We start from the raw sequence: 17,207 nt of genomic DNA, 5'->3' as shown, positions 1-17,207 counted from the left end.
ATATAGTGCTGGTTTAGTTCCTACTTTGTTTGCATAAACTCAGCTAGGCTTTGATTTCTCCAGGTAAGTTTGCTAATTTGATGTGTTACATGATAACCACTGGAACCTGCAGTGCTCCACCGCGTCGCCATTTTTGGATGTGAGAGATAGATCGGTAGGTTGAGTCGCAACAACAACCTCCAACTCAACAGCAGAAGGCGATGGAACCTGACGTTCACAGAGGGAAGGGGAGAAAGTCAAGAAAACACACACTAATGCTCATTGCAGTGCAAAGGGTCAACATCTTAAAGTAGCTATCCTGGGGCTAACACACTGATGCAATCATGAAGAAGGAATGGCAACAGCTCTACGTATTAGAAGCTTGGGATTGGTACGTCAAAGACTCTTGCAAATACCAATAGATGTATGGTCAAGGGTAGTCTGTCGGGTTGCATCACAGCCTGGCGTGCACATGATCACAAGAGACTGCAGAGGGCTGTGGATACAGCCAGTTCCATCATGGGCACAAACCTCCTTATTGTGTTTGTAACTCCAGAAACTAATTGAAAGAAAACAAGGAAGCTGGGATGGTGCTCTGATGAATTTTCTTTTAGTGAGGCGTTCACATTACACAGTGGCATAATGACGTATGCCATTCATGCATTTCTTACATATAACCCATGATGAATTCTGTAACCAAAGAATATCTTTATCAAACAATATATTTACAATATTACTCAAATATTAAATACACTACACTCCCCAAGATCAAGACAGTGGCATCCATCACTAAGGAGCCTCACCATCCAGGACGTGCCCTCTTCTCATTACTACCATGGGGGAGGAAGTACAGGAGGCTGAAGATACATTGTCAATAATCTAGAAACAACTTCTACCATCAAATTTATGAAAAGTCCATCAACACTACCCATTCATTTCATTTTTGTTCACAGTTTTGTAATTTATAGTAATTTTGTGTTTGCCCCATTCTGCATCTGCAAAACAACACATTTTATGTCATGTAAGACAATGATAATAAATCTGATTCATATTCTGAGTTCCCGCATAACTCAGAAACAAAGTCTGTTTCAAATAAAAGAAAATGATTTAGTACCTGTGAGCCAAGATTTTATCTGGCACTTCCCAAGTACAAGAGTTCATCTTCAGTAACAAACTACTTTGTCTGAGCGCTACACAATCAGATCCAACCAGAAACATAATTGAAAACTGGAACCCAAATTCAACACTCCAGAAAAACAAATTGAAAGAGGGCATAATGCATGACAAGGAATTGTTGAGGTTTGAGCTTATAGGATCAAGTATGTTCAAAAAGGGGGAAAAAAATACCCCAGGAACCCAAGAATCTTAGCTAATATTATATTTGTCCTCTTTTCTTATCATTGTGTAATGCTGCATTCAAGTTTTTGGGATCAACATCGCCAAGAGCTCTCTTGGTCCATTAACACAGCCTCAAAAGTAGGGTAAGTGCTTAAGAAGAGCTAATCTGCCCCAAAAATTGCTGGCAAATTTTTAATCGATATTTATCTATTTTTTCTCCATAGAATAACTACAGCACAATACATGCCCTTCAGCCCACAAAGCTATGCTGAAAAGGCCAAGCCTTTTCTGCCTTTTCTCCTTGGAGCGACAAAGGATGAGAGGTGACCTGATGGAGGTGACTTAGATAATGAGAGGCATTGATCGTATGGATAGTCAGAGGGCTGTTCCCATGGCTGAAATGGCTAACATGAGAGGGCACAGTTTTAAGGTGCTTGGAAGTAGGTACAGAGATTTCAGGGGAGATTGTTTTTGTTTTTTTTATATAAACGCAGAGAGTGGTGAGTGCGTGGAATGGGCTGCCGGCGACAGTGGTGGAGATGGATATGATAGGGTCTTTTAAGAGACTCCAGGATAGGTACATGGAATGTAGAAAAATAGAGGGCTATGCGTAACCCTAGGTAATTTCTAAAGTAAGTACATGTTTGGCACAGCATCATGGGCTGAAGGGCCTGTATAGTGCTGCAGTTATTCTATGAATAAATAAATAAATATCAATAAAAGTTTGCCAGCAATTTTTTGGGCAGATTAGCTCTCCTCGAGCACTTACCCTACTATTGAGGTTGTGTTAACGGACCAAGAGAGCTCCACGGCAATGTTGATCCCCAAAAACTTGAACACAGCGTTACACGTAGAACAGAGAAATCTAGGAATAATGGAGCATAGTTCCCTGAAGGTGGAATCTCATGTGGATAGGGTGGTGAAGAAAGCTTTTGGTATGCTGGCCTTTATAAATCAGAGCATTGAGTATAGGAGTTGGGATGTAATGTTGAAATTGTATAAGGCATTGATAAGGCCAAATTTGGAGTATTGTGTACAGTTCTGGTCACCGAATAATAGGAACGATGTCAATAAAATTGAGAGAGTTCAGAGGAGATTTACTAAAATGTTGCCTGGGTTTCATCTCCCAAGTTACAGAAAAAGGTTGAACAAGTTAGGTCTTTATTCTTTGGAACGTAGAAGGTTGAGGGGGGACCAGATAGAGGTATTTAAAATTATGAGGGGGATAGATAGAGTTGAGGTGGATAGGCTTTTTCAACTGAGAGTGGGGGAGATTCAAACAAGAGGACATGAGTTGAGAGTTAAAGGGCAAAAGTTTAGGGGTAACATGAGGGGGAACTTCTTTACTCAGAGAGTGGTAGCTCTGTGGAACGAGCTTCCAGCAGAAGTGGTTGAGGCAGGTTCGATGTTGTCTTTTAAAGTTAAATTGGATAGATACATGGACAGGAAAGGAATGGAGGGTTAGGGGCTGAGTGCAGGTCGGTGGGACTAGGTGAGAGTAAGAGTTCGGCATGGACTAGAAAGGCCAAGATAGCCTGTTTCCGTGCTGTAATTGTTATATGGTTATATGTGATAGAGAGCATACAGATATAGGGAATGAAAGTGTGGTACTCCAGCTGCAGCAAGACAGATCACAAAGCACTCTAATGGGTGATTAGTATGGCTTAGCACATCATTGGGAATCAACTACCGGACCAGAAGGCAATCTGCGAGTCTCGGTGCCTACAGGGCGCTCGTAAGGGGTAACTTTGAAGGTATGAGATGTGAATTAGCTAAGATAGACTGGCAAATGACACTTAAAGGATTGACGGTGGATATGCAATGGCAAGCATTTAAAGGTTGCATGGATGAACTACAACAATTGTTCATCCCAGTTTGGCAAAAGAATAAATCAAGGAAGGTAGTGCACCCGTGGCTGACAAGAGAAATTAGGGATAGTATCAATTCCAAAGAAGCAGCATACAAATTAGCCAGAGAAAGTGGCTCACCTGAGGACTGGGAGAAATTCAGAGTTCAGCAGAGGAGGACAAAGGGCTTAATTAGGAAGGGGAAAAAAGATTATGAGAGAAAACTGGCAGGGAACATAAAAACTGACTGTAAAAGCTTTTATAGGTATGTAAAAAGGAAAAGACTGGTAAAGACAAATGTAGGTCCCCTACAGACAGAAACAGGTGAATTGATTATGGGGAGCAAGGACATGGCAGACCAATTGAATAATTACTTTGGTTCTGTCTTCACTAAGGAGGACATAAATAATCTTCCAGAAATAGTAGGGGACAGAGGGTCCAGTGAGATGGAGGAACAGAGCAAAATACATGTTAGTAGGGAAGTGGTGTTAGGTAAATTGAAGGGATTGAAGGCAGATAAATCCCCAGGGCCAGATGGTCTGCATCCTAGAGTGCTTAAGGAAGTAGCCCAAGAAATAGTGGATGCATTAGTGATAATTTTTCAAAACTCTTTAGATTCTGGACTAGTTCCTGAGGATTGGAGGGTGGCTAATGTAACCCCACTTTTTAAAAAAGGAGGGAGAGAGAAACCGGGGAATTATAGACCGGTTAGCCTAACGTCGGTGGTGGGGAAACTGCTGGAGTCAGTTATCAAAGATGTGATAACAGCACATTTGGAAAGCGGTGAAATCATCGGACAAAGTCAACATGGATTTGTGAAGGGAAAATCATGTCTGACGAATCTCAATGAATTTTTTGAGGATGTAACTAGTAGAGTGGATAGGGGAGAACCAGTGGATGTGGTATATTTGGATTTTCAAAAGGCTTTTGACAAGGTCCCACACAGGAGATTAGTGTGCAAACTTAAAGCACATGGTATTGGGGGTAAGGTATTGATGTGGATGGAGAATTGGTTAGCAGACAGGAAGCAAAGAGTGGGAATAAACGGGACCTTTTCAGAATGGCAGGCGGTGACTAGTGGGGTACCGCAAGGCTCAGTGCTGGGACCCCAGTTGTTTACAATATATATTAATGACTTAGATGAGGGAATTAAATGCAGCATCTCCAAGTTTGCGAATGACACGAAGCTGGGTGGCAGTGTTAGCTGTGAGGAGGATGCTAAGAGGATGCAGAGTGACTTGGATAGGTTGGGTGAGTGGGCAAATTCATGGCAGATGCAATTTAATGTGGATAAATGTGAAGTTATCCACTTTGGTAGCAAAAATAGGAAAACAGATTATTATCTGAATGGTGGCCGATTAGGAAAAGGGGAGGTGCAACGAGACCTGAGTGTCATTATACACCAGTCATTGAAAGTGGGCATGCAGGTACAGCAGGCGGTGAAAAAGGCGAATGGTATGCTGGCATTTATAGCGAGAGGATTTGAGTACAGGAGTAGGGAGGTACTACTGCAGTTGTACAAGGCCTTGGTGAGACCACACCTGGAGTATTGTGTGCAGTTTTGGTCCCCTAATCTGAGGAAGGACATCCTTGCCATAGATGGAGTACAAAGAAGGTTCACCAGATCGATTCCTGGGATGGCAGGACTTTCATATGAAGAAAGACTGGATGAACTGGGCTTGTACTCGTTGGAATTTAGAAGATTGAGGGGGGATCTGATTGAAACGTATAAAATCCTAAAGGGATTGGACAGGCTAGATGCAGGAAGATTGTTCCCGATGTTGGGGAAGTCCAGAACGAGGGGTCACAGTTTGAGGATAAAGGGGAAGCCTTTTAGGACCGAGATTAGGAAAAACTTCTTCACTCAGAGAGTGGTGAATCTGTGGAATTCTCTGCCACAGGAAGCAGTTGAGGCCAGTACATTGGCTATATTTAAGAGGGAGTTAGATATGGCCCTTGTGGCTACGGGGATCAGGGGGTATGGAGGGAAGGCTGGGGCGGGGTTCTGAGTTGGATGATCAGCCATGATCATAATAAATGGCGGTGCAGGCTCGAAGGGCCAAATGGCCTACTCCTGCACCTATTTTCTATGTAACATCATTAAGACCCATTCCATCCTGGACTCAGTCCGTACAACCTCCTGCCATCTAGCAGGAGATACAGAAACATCTTAGCCAAGACAGCAAGTCTGAAAAACAGCTTCTCCCAAGGACCGTTGTGCAGCTGAATAATGTTAAATCCCGGCTTGTCAATGGCCTTCTAGTATTATGGACTATCGCAGTCACTTGTTGCATGTAAGTATGGGAATTTCTTTCAAATTAAGCCTTACTTCATGCATTGTAAATATCTGTATTGCACAGACTGGAGTAGCACCACAGTCTCGTTGTCTAGAGTAATGACAATAAAGTTCTGTTGTATTCTACATCGGAAGATGGTGTCGAAGAAGCTTATGAGAGGAAAAAGATCAAGTACTCTGAACTGGCAACTGAAGCCGCCTAGAATGGCTGGAAGACCAAGAGTTTCCCTGTAAAAGTGGGATGCAGGGGATTCGTTGCTACATCTACGACCAGTCTATTGAAGAAGGTGGGGGTGAGGGGTCACTCCCTCCAACAAGCAATCAAGTCCTTGTCAAATGCAGCAGAAGAAAGCAGCAATTGGATTTGGATTAAAAGGAAAGACAACAACTGGGCTGCAAGATGAAGACAGGAGGGTATGGAACTGAGGGGGGGTGTATCTGGGACGCCAGGCAGCACTGTTGAGCCCTCTGGAGACGTCATGGGCTTATCAACGAAACTTCAAAGGAGGGTGCCCACCTGATGACCCCGATGACGTACCTACCCGCCCTCCTTGTCACCACTCCAAGCCCACTGCCAACATTAAGAGTGCCAACTTGCATAGGGATTGAAACATCAAGTCCTAGTAGTTGTACCTCACCCTAAAGTAGTTTTAAATCAACATAATTGTTAGGTCAATTATCATTTGGGCAGGAAGAGAAAATATTTGTTATAAAACATAGAACAGAACAGTACAGCACAGTAACAGGCTATTTGGCCCATACCAGCTGGTTACACCGAACCAGCTAAAAAGCAATCAGAAACACCCAAACACTAATCCTTCCTCCTACATCATGTATACATCCCTCCAACTTCATTACAACCATGTGACTATGCAAATGTCTCTTAAAAGCCTCTAATATATTTGCCTCTACCACCATACTAGGCAGCATGTTCCAGGCATCCACCTCTCTGACTAAAACACTTACCTCTCACATCCCCTTTGAATCTACCCCCTCTCACCTATGCCCTCTGGTATTAGATATTTCAACCCTGGGAAACGGATACTCTCTGTCCACTATCAAAGCCTCTCAAAATCGTGTAAATCTCTATCAGATCTCCTCTCAGCCTCTGGCACTCCAGAGAAAAGAACCCAAGTTTATCAGCCTCTTGTGATAGCACATGGCCTCCAAATCAGGCAGCATGCTGGTAAACCTCTTCTGCATCAGTTCTAAAACTACAACATCCTTCCTGCAGTGGGGTGACCAGAACTCTTATGCAATACTCCTGATGTGGCCTAACCAGAGTTTTATAAAGTTGCAAAATAACCTCTTGACTTTTGAACGCAATGTCTCGACAAATAAAAGCAAGCATTCTATAAGGCTTCTTAACCACCTTATTAATCTGTGTAGCCACTTTCAAGGAGATACGAACTTGGACCCCAAGATCTCTGCTCAGCAACGCTGTTCAGGATTTTGCCCAACCAAGGTGCAACACCTCACATTTATATGGGTTAATCTCCAGTTGCCATTTCTCTGTCCATATCTGCAACTGATCTATATCATGCTGTGTTCTTTGCCAGTCCTCTACACTATCCACAACCCCACCAATCTTGGTATCATCTGCAAACTTACCTACCTACCCATCTATATTTTCATCCAAGTCATTTATATACATTACAAACAGCAGAGCCCTGCAGACCTCCACTAATTACAGACCTTCAGCTTGAATAAGTCCCTTCAACCAGTACCCTCTGTCTTCCATGCGCAAGTCAGTTCTGAATCCAAGCAGCCAATTCTCCGTAGATCCCATGCATCTGAATCTTCTGGATTAGCTTCCCATGAGGGACTTTGTCAAACACCTTACTAAAATCCATGTAGATAACATCCACTGCCCTATCCGTATCAATCTCTCTCGCCACCTTGTCAAAAAGCTCAATCAAGTTGGTAAAGCACGATCTGGCATGCACAAAGCCATGCTGTGTCTCCCCAATTAGGCTATGGTTTCCAAATGCTCATATATCCTATCTCTGGGATGTTTCCCTACAACTGACACAAGTCTATAGTTCCCTGGATTTTCCCTTGTTCCGTTCTTAAAACAGAGGTATAAGATTAGCCACTCGCCAGTCCTCTGGGACCTCGTCTGTGGCTAGAGAGGGTACGAAGATACTGGTCAAGGGCCCAGCAAGCTTGTCTCTTACCCCTCCTTCAATAACATGGGGTAAATCACATCAGGCCCTGTGGGCTTAACCACCTTCATAGCCATTAGGAGGCCCAACACTTCCTCCTCCTTGACCTCTAAATGTCCTAATATACTTGTATATTTAACAATGATCTCCTTTTTCTCCATGTCCTTTTCCTTGGTAAATACTGAAGCAAAGTACTCATTAAATACCTCACTGATATTCTCCCCATCCAAGCAAATGTTCCCCCACTATATTTTTGAGTGGTCCACCCCTCTCCCTACTTATCCTTTTGATGCATGTATAGAATGCCTTGGGATTCACCTTAAAGAATTTTCAACGACCCTCCTGGCTTCCTAATTCCCTTCTTTAGTTCTTTTTTGGCTTCTTTATACTCCTCGTGCTTTTTTTGATCCTAACTTCCAAAGCTTTACATACTTCTCCTTTTTGACTAAGTTTATCACCTCTCTGGACGTCCAAGGTCCTCTTATCTTTCCATCCCAGTCCTTTTTAACAGGAACATACCTTTCCTGTACTCTGTGCAGTTGATCTTTAAATACCCTCCACATGTCTGCTATGCTCTTGCCAGAGAAAGAAATGTTCCCAATTAATGTTTCTTAGTTCCTTGCCAATGCCCTCGTAATGTACCCTGCTCTAATTTAAAATTCTCCTAAAAGGACCATATCTATCCTTATCTATAGCTATCCTGAAAGATAAGGAGCTATGGTCACTGTTGCCCAACTGTTCATCCACTGAAAGGTCAGTCACCTGGCCAGGCTCATTACCCAACACCAGGTCCTCTTGTTGGACTGCACACATATTGATTTAAGAAACCTTCCTGGATACACTTAAGAAATTCTGTCCCATGCACTAAGGTGATCCCAGTTTATATTAGGGAAGTTGAAATCACCCATGACAACAACCCAATTATTTTTCCATACTTCCTTAATCTGATTACATATCTGTTCCACAATGTCCTGCTGACTATTAGGGAGTCCCTTCCTATTCCTGAGTTCTATCCAAATGGGACTCAGCGTCTTATCCCTCCATTATGTCTCCCGAGCGCAGCTGTGATATTGCTCCTGATTAATAGTGCAACTCTACCCCCACCCCCACGTTCTACATCTCCCTATATCTTTTCTAAAGCTTTGAAAACATGATACATTAATCACTCATTCCTGCCCCTCTCTCAACCAAGTTTCAGTAATAGCTACAGTATCGTAGTTCCATGTACTCATCCATGTTCGAAGTTCATCACCCTTACCGCTAACACTCCTAGCATTAAAATACACACACTTCAAACTATCCGACCCAACATACTTGTTATTTCAACTTTTCCTTTCAACACTTTCCCTGACATGCAACTTCCGGTCTGATCCTTCCCTTACTGACCTGGTGCTCCAGTTCCCAGCCCCCAGCAAAACTAGTTTAAATTCTCCTGAGTAGCATCAGCAAACCTCACGGCCTGGATACTGGTTCCCCTCCAGTTCAGGTGTAACTCAATCCTCGTGTGCTGATCACCCCTTCCCCAGAAAATTTCCAATGATCTAAGAACTTGAAACCCTGCCCCTTGCACCATTTCCTCAGCCACTCATGCATCTGTGCTATCACCCGATTCCTATCTGCACCAGCCTGTGGCAGAGGCAGTAATCCAGAGTAATTATTTACACTGCCTTTCTGCTTTGTTAACAAATATCAAGCAGAACACATTGTGACTGTAGGAACACACACAAAATGCTAGAGGAACTTAGCAGGCCATGCAGCATTTGTGGAAAAAAAAGTACAGTTGACATTTCAGACCAAGACTGTGGTCCTGCCAAAGGGTCTTGGCCTGAAACGCCGACTGTATTTCCACCTTCCCCCCATAGATGCTGCCTGGCCTGCTGCATTTTGTGTGTGTTGCTTGGATTTCTAGCATCTGCAGATTTTCTCGTTTGTGTTGCGACTGTAGGAGTTGGCTTGATTATACATTCCTGATTGGCTAATTCACTATGCAACATGCTTAAGCATGTATTCATTCATACAAGTAATGGATTGCTCGACATTTGGTTCATGTGAAAATATTTTACCAAATTTGCGAACTAGTCCAGTCAATTGCTCTTCATTAGCTCAACCAAGGAAAGATATGAACTCTCAGCAGTAAGTTACAAAATTAAGTTTGAACAGTCCAATCAGAAACTTTGGCTCAGGAGCAGGTACAGGACCCACACTCTGTTTCAGGAACAGCTTCTTCCTCCCTGCTATCAGATTTCTCAACAGTCCATAAACACGACCTCTCTATTCCTCTTTTGCACTATTTATGCATGCATTTTACCTTGCAGTAATTTATGTCTTCCACTGTAATGCTGCCACAAAACAAATTTCACGACATATGTCAATGATAATGAGCCAGGTTCTGACTTTAGTTGAAATATCCACACCTTTCAATTCCTCCCAACACCTACACACCAAGATTTATTTAAAAGTCAATTTCAACAACTTTGAAGGATGAAAAGGAACTTCTATGAAAAAATGAGAGAAAGAAAAACTATTCACATTTCAGATGACTGCCATTTCATTAGAGACAAATATGACAAAAGGCCATTGACCTGATGAATTATAAACACAGGGGATTCTGCAGGTGCTGGAAATCTGCTTAAATTTTGCAAGTTGGCCCTATTTTTTCCTCTGTCCTCAGCTGCTGCATGTCTTGAGTACATCTAACATTTTCTTCTTTTATTCTTAGACTCCTACCAATGGGAATAGATTACTTACAAAAGCGAAATATTAGACTGTGACGTTATGCAAATTACAGTACTGTTAAGTAATATCACAGCGACAAAGGTATATTTCAAGGAATTAAAGGAGATGTGCAGTACAATGTTTTTCTTTTAAACAGAGCGGTGGATGCCTGGAATGCACTGCTAGGGGTAGCAGTGGAGGCAAATACCATAAAGGAGTTTTAGAGACTTTTAGGTACATTGTGTAAGCAGAAGGAATAATTAAGGTTAGGTATTTAATTCTCATCTGCTTATTACTTCCCCCAGGTCCTCTCCTCCTTCCCTTTCTCCTATCATCCACTCCCCTCTCCTATCAGATTCTTTCTTGTTTGGCCCTTGACCTTTCCCACTCACCTGGCTTCATCTATCACGTTCCAGCTAGACTCTTTCCCCTCCCCCTGCCCTTTTACTCTGGCAAGTTCTCCTTTCTTTCTCAGTCACGAAGAAGGGTCTTGGCCCGAAACATTGACTCTTCCCTCTTTTCCCAGTGATGCTGCCCGACCTGCTGAATTCCTCCAGTATTCCGTGGGTTACTAGACATCTTCAAGATTCAAAAAACTTTATTGTCATTCCAACCATACATCAGCTCTGCAGGGCAGAATGAGACAGCGTTCCTCGGGGCAGTGCAATCATAACATAACAAACGCGATACTAGATAGTAAACATAACAATAAATAGTAAAACACAACAGCCACATGTCAGTTAAATCAGTTATAAGTGTCCAGTGCAAGTTAAAAGTGTCCAAGGCAGAGTCAGGTGGAGCAGCTATTTAGCAGTCTGACTGCCTGTGGGGGGAAGCTGTTTAGTAGCCTTGTGGTTTTAGTTTTGATGCTCCTGTAACATTTGCCTGATGGCAGAAGAACAAACAGTTCATGGAGAGGGTGTGAGGGGTCTTTAATGATGTACCGTGTCTTCTGGAGGCATCGACTCTGAAAGAGGTCTTGGACAGAAGGTAGGGAGACCCCAATAACCTTCTCTGCTCCCCTAACCACCCTCTGCAAGGCTTTTTTGTCGACAGCACAGCAGCTGGAGTACCAGGTTGTGATGCAAAAGGTCAGCACACTCTCAACCACGCCTCTGTAGAATGTAGTTAAGATGTTAGTGGGGAGTGATGCTTGTTTAAGCTTCCTCAGAAAATGCAGTCTCTGCTGGGCCCGTTTCACAATCCCAGTGGTGTTCCTGGACCAGGTAAGATTGTCCGAGATCTGCACCCCAAGGAACTTGATGTTTTCCACTCTCTCCACTGTGGAGCCGCTGATGCTGAGGGGTGTGTGCTCAGGCTGAGACCGTCTGAAATCCGACGATCATCTCCTTGGTTTTTTGAGTTCAGCATAAGAGTGTGAGATGTAGGACCTGTTCTTGCACTGTACTATTTTAAGTTTTAAAACATGTAACAAAATTTTAGAAATGTGACACAGACAACAGAAAATCTGCAGATGCTGGAAATCAAAATAATACACACAAAATGCTGGAGGAACTCAGCAGGCCAGGCAGCATCTACGGAAAAGAGCAAACAGCTGATGTTTTGGGCCAAGACCCTTCATCAGGACTGAGAAGGAAAGGGCATTTTAGCTTTTTATATATATAAAAAAAATACAGCATCCCTGTCTAAAATGGCACAGGAGAGAAAATTTGTATAATACATATATTTAAAAAACTGCCTGTCAGGTAAAGTAGTACAAATCAGAAAGATGAAACACAAATTTATTTTGCTCTCACACCACAAGCTTAAGGAAATAATCCTTATATAGTTGAAATTGATTTAAGAAATGGGAATTATAAATCATGAGAATGTTTGTAAGGAATAAACTTTGCTCACATTAAGTTGAGTAATGTTTTGTTTTGGAAGATGAGATATTGTTGCACATTAAACACAAATGTTCCACTTACTGCAAAGAAGATCTAACCTTTTAACAGACCCAGATTTACTTGTTGCTAAATAAAGACTGGCTGAGATCACTGTATTCACAGTGTCAGATTGCAGCATCAGAATACCTACCATTTTAAGATAGCTGTGCATATGTAAAATTAGCTGGAATGCAAGGTATGTGGGTAGTCAATGGATTAAACAAATATATGTGTTAAAGCTGCATGCCACAAAATAATGCAGAAGACAAATGTAAACATTACTTATTGCTCATCTTATTTTTAAATTGTTAAGCTACAAATAGGCACTGGATTCTAGGATTTTAAAAAACCTACCGCAGATAAGCACGTGCACACTGCTGAGACACTGTATTACACATCAAAGTTGCTGGTGAACGCAGCAGGCCAGGCAGCATCTCTAGAAAGAGGTACAGTCGACGTTTCAGGCCGAGACCCTTCGTCAGGACTAACTGAAGGAAGAGTTAGTAAGAGATTTGAAAGTGGGAGGAGGAGGGGGAGAGGGAGATCCAAAATGATAGGAGAAGACAGGAGGGGGAAGGATGGAGCCAAGAGCTGGACAGGTGATTGGCAAAGGGGATATGAGAGGATCATGGGACATTTCTTCTCGGACCTCCTGTCCTCTCATATCCCCTTTGCCAATCACCTGTCCAGCTCTTGGCTCCATCCCTCCCCCTCCTTGGCCTGAAACGTCGACTGTATCTCTTCCTAGAGATGCTGCCTGGCCTGCTGCGTTCACCAACAACTTTGATGTGTGTTGCTTGAATTTCCAGCATTTGCAGAGTTCCTCGTGTTTGAGACACGGTATTAACTTGCAAGGAAACGTTATGTGTACTCTCAGTTCACAAGGCAGACTGGAAGCTCTAAAATCAGATAAAAATACAGGAAATGAGCTGTGAGGTTCATTAAAATCTTGCTGAAAATAGGTACTAATGGAAAGAACTGATGAGATGGACATGAGAGGATGAACACAAAACATTTTGTGACCAAGGTTTTGTGTCATAGTATCACTTTGCTTTCAAATGTTCTTTCATATCCATCTCATCCCTTCATTGACAGAATTTTATCCTTTTTTTAAAAAAAATCTAGGATTGGTTTGGTTGTTGCCTCTTTAGCTTTCAAATTTAGCGATACAGTGTGAAGTTGGCCCTTCAAGTCGCAGAACCCCAGCAACCCTGACAACTCCAATTTATAGTCGGAGAAGGCTAGTTTTAGCACCAGACACTTTTACCCCGGTGAACAATAATGCAGCGATTTCTTCACTGTGGAGTTAACGATAGATTTTCATTTAAAGGATTTATGATTAGATTTGTTCATAGAATATAAATTGAGTATCTGATCTTATATTTTCAAAAGGAACAAAAATCATGAACATTGCTTCCAGGATATAACAGATTTTTAATTGAATCAAATCCCAAGAAATAGATAGTGTTAGGGACTCTGAAACTGTAGTGGCCATCTGAAATAAATTACTACTCTGAGATCCCACAAAATTTAAAGTCACTAATTTAAATCATTTAAATGCACATAATTGTTCCCATAGATTGAGAAGGTATATAAATTAGTGACTGGAAAAAAATCTTCAGCTAGAAAAAATTGAAAGGTCTTTGAGCTGAAACACTCACTGTTTCTATTTCCACAGATGCTGTCTGAGAGCAATAAGATAAAAAGTAACAAAATACATATTTCTTCACATTCTGTTTTGGCTAGGTAACAAATGTTTAAGGACGAAAACAAATGTACTAGTTTAAATTGGAGTGAGTCTGGAAAAAAGTGTGATTTCACTTTATATCTATCTAAAATAAAATATTAACTCAAGCAGTAATAATATTTTCTATGTAGTTATCAATTATTTATCTCTTGATAAATTCATAGAAAACCAGTCAATGTTAGTGAAGTCATAATAACCTTTATTATAAATACTTTTCCTACTGCAAAAACAAAACGAATCTATCTCTCTCTCATTAAACTAATTGATTCTTAATCTGGCTCAACTCGTTAAGCAAATGACAGAGGGAGGAACATACAAGGTCTTAAATAAACTGGATTTGAAAAACATTTCTTAACTATTTCATTACTGAACAGGCAATTTTAATGTCTAGCCCTTCATAATTTTTCCCTAAAAAACTGCAAATATCTTATCACTACGTTATTTTCTCTCCTAATATCCACGAATGCCTTCCATACCACATCTTCATATCCTTCATAGACAAACAGGTGCTCATCTTCAACAAATCATTATGGCATAAATAATCGCAAACAATAGGAATTCTGCGGATGCTGGAAACTCAAGCAACACACATCAAAGTTGCTGGTGAACGCAGCAGGCCAGGCAGTGTCTCTAGGAAGAGGTACAGTCTCGGCCTGAAACGCCGACTATACCTCTTCCTAGAGATGCTGCCTGGCCTGCTGCGTTCACCAGCAACTTTGATGTGTGTTGATGGCATAAATAATGTCAATTTATTTTACAACTTTTTACACCAGTGGAGATGGGAGTCTGATTTTAATTTTCAACCTTCTTCCCGCTTAGAAACAATCATTATTCCCTGTAGTTTAACTTCTCTAATGTGTGCTTATATTTTTATATAATCATCTATATATGTGTAGTTGTTCAGTAAATGTAGTACAGCTGATTCTGCAATTTTCCAGAAGCTTCTTAGATTCACGTGGCATAACAATGCTGCAGAAAAACTATTTCATTCGTTGTTGTGGTGGATGTCTTGCCATCTTTCTAGTTTGAGCTAGTTTTTTTTTAAATAAACATAGGATGTTCATAACTTTTCTTTGTTTTGCTCTTCACTCTTATTACATTGAATAAATAGCCATAACCACCAACTTTTTTGCCTTGCTCTTGATGGCCAAAGAACCTTTGGATCGCAAATGCACCAGGATCCAAAGTCAGCTTTGACAAGATAACTATGCTTGGTGGATGAAACTCAAATGATTTCCCTTTCTGGTGCTTCGAGTATACTTAAAATCTGACTGATAATTCAATAGCTTCCGTTTATTAAATGCTACACAATGTTGGACATTTTATAAAATAACAAAATTTATGCAAGAAATTCATTTATTTCTAAATGTAACAATGCAATTGTAAGCTACAGAAATACAGTACACAATTTACAACCATTCAGAAAGAGTTTTGTACTCTTAATTTTTCCTGTACTTCTGCTGGCAGACAGTAAGAATGTAACTAACAGTGAAACTAGGTAGTGTTACTTTCCCAACAGTTGAACATGGGAAAAAAAGTTACGTTTTGTCATTCGTCTGGTGCACCTGCAAACTCTTCTTAGCTGGTTTCTGGTGGATTATTGCAGATTATCATTGTGACTGCAGTATTGATTCCAAATTACTGCTACGCAAGCTCTCCTTTACCTTCAAAGAACTATATAATGCTCAAGTTTATAACTTAAACAATGGTGAAACCACTATTCTTTCTAAGCTACGCAGTAACTGCAATGCTCCCACACATATAGCTTTTGTTACCGTGTAGCTAGAATTTTTTAAAACATCTTAATACAATTTCAAAGTACACTAATATAATTTTGAAATCTGTATTAATATAGATTTCAAAATTATATTAGTGTACTTTGAAATTGTATTAAGATGTTTTAAAAAATTCTAGCTACACGGTAACAAAAGCTATATGTGTGGGAGCATTGCAGTTACTGCGTAGCTTAGAAAGAATAGTGGTTTCACCATTGTTTAAGTTATAAACTTGAGCATTATATAGTTCTTTGAAGGTAAAGGAGAGCTTGCGTAGCAGTAATTTGGAATCAATACTGCAGTCACAATGATAATCTGCAATAATCCACCTTTAAAACGTTTCAGAGCTTCACCATATTTACATTGCCAGTATTTCAAGTTACAACACTGTTACAAATTGTAACAATAAACACAGAATAGAACATGGTAGCTCACTGTTAATAAAACACTGGCCTGCTGGATGCCAACACTGTCTAGTCAAAACATTTCACTTTTGCCATTATGCCTGTCAGTTGGTTTAACTGCTTGACATTGTTTGCTTCTGTTGTGGGTTGTGGTATGTGCTTGTTGTGAAAAATTCTATTTCTGACTTTTTTGGTAAGTAATCTTTCCAAAAAAAATCATAATATGGAGACATAGAAAACCTACAGCACAATACAGGCCCTTCGGCCCACAACGTTGCAATATAAGAAGAATTACTTAAGAATTGTTAGATCAACAAAAAAAAACATTTAAAGTGCCGCACTGTTTACAGCTCATGTAAAAATTTCCTGTTCAGGCAATGGTCAGTCTGCGCAGCTGTAAAAAAAAAGTTAGCAGGATTGTTGGGTGAAGCAGTTCAAAGGGTGTTTTTCTCCTCTATATGCACTGCATTCAACCATGTGCACAGAAAACGAATATGATACTACCTATTTGCAATAGGGCTGCTAGCAGACGCACAAATTATTCAATGCAGATAGACAATGATGCTCCATATTAGCAGATGAACCTTTTAGTTAAAAGACCACTGTTCCAATATCTGAAAGATTTTAATTGCTTGATTTTTTTTTTAAATGGGTGCAGTTGCATCATATACTCAGTGGCCACATAATTAGACACACCAATATTTTCTACTGCTTGAGCCCATCCACTTCAAGGTTCAATGTCTTGTGCATTTAGAGATGCTCTCCTGTACACCACTATTGTAATGTGTGGTTACTTCAGTTCCTGTTGCCTCTGACCTCCCTCATTAACAAGGCGTTTTCCCCCACAGAACTACCACTCACTGGATTTTTTTTTGTTTTTTTGCATCATTATATGTAAACTCTAGAGACTGTTGTGCATGAAAACCCCAAGAGATCAGCAGTTCCTGACACTCAAACCTCAATATCTGGCACCAATAATCATTCCACAGTCAAAAATGCCACTTAGTTCACATCTCTTCCCCATTCTGACGTTTGGTCTGAACAAAAACTGAATC

At 40.8% G+C, this 17,207-nt stretch overlaps 1 protein-coding gene across 2 annotated transcripts in view; it reads right to left on the bottom strand.

Annotated features, from left to right (window-relative positions):
* setd3 (SET domain containing 3, actin histidine methyltransferase) overlaps positions 1–17,207 on the bottom strand; it is a 158,398-nt gene that overhangs the window by 114,347 nt on the left and 26,844 nt on the right. The window lies entirely within an intron of this gene.

Source organism: Mobula birostris, chromosome 1, assembly GCF_030028105.1.
Source record: "Mobula birostris isolate sMobBir1 chromosome 1, sMobBir1.hap1, whole genome shotgun sequence".
In the NCBI taxonomy this organism is placed as follows: Eukaryota; Metazoa; Chordata; class Chondrichthyes; order Myliobatiformes; family Myliobatidae; genus Mobula; species Mobula birostris.
Note: the sequence above shows the minus strand (reverse complement) of the source record. Positions and strands in the feature narration are given on the sequence as shown.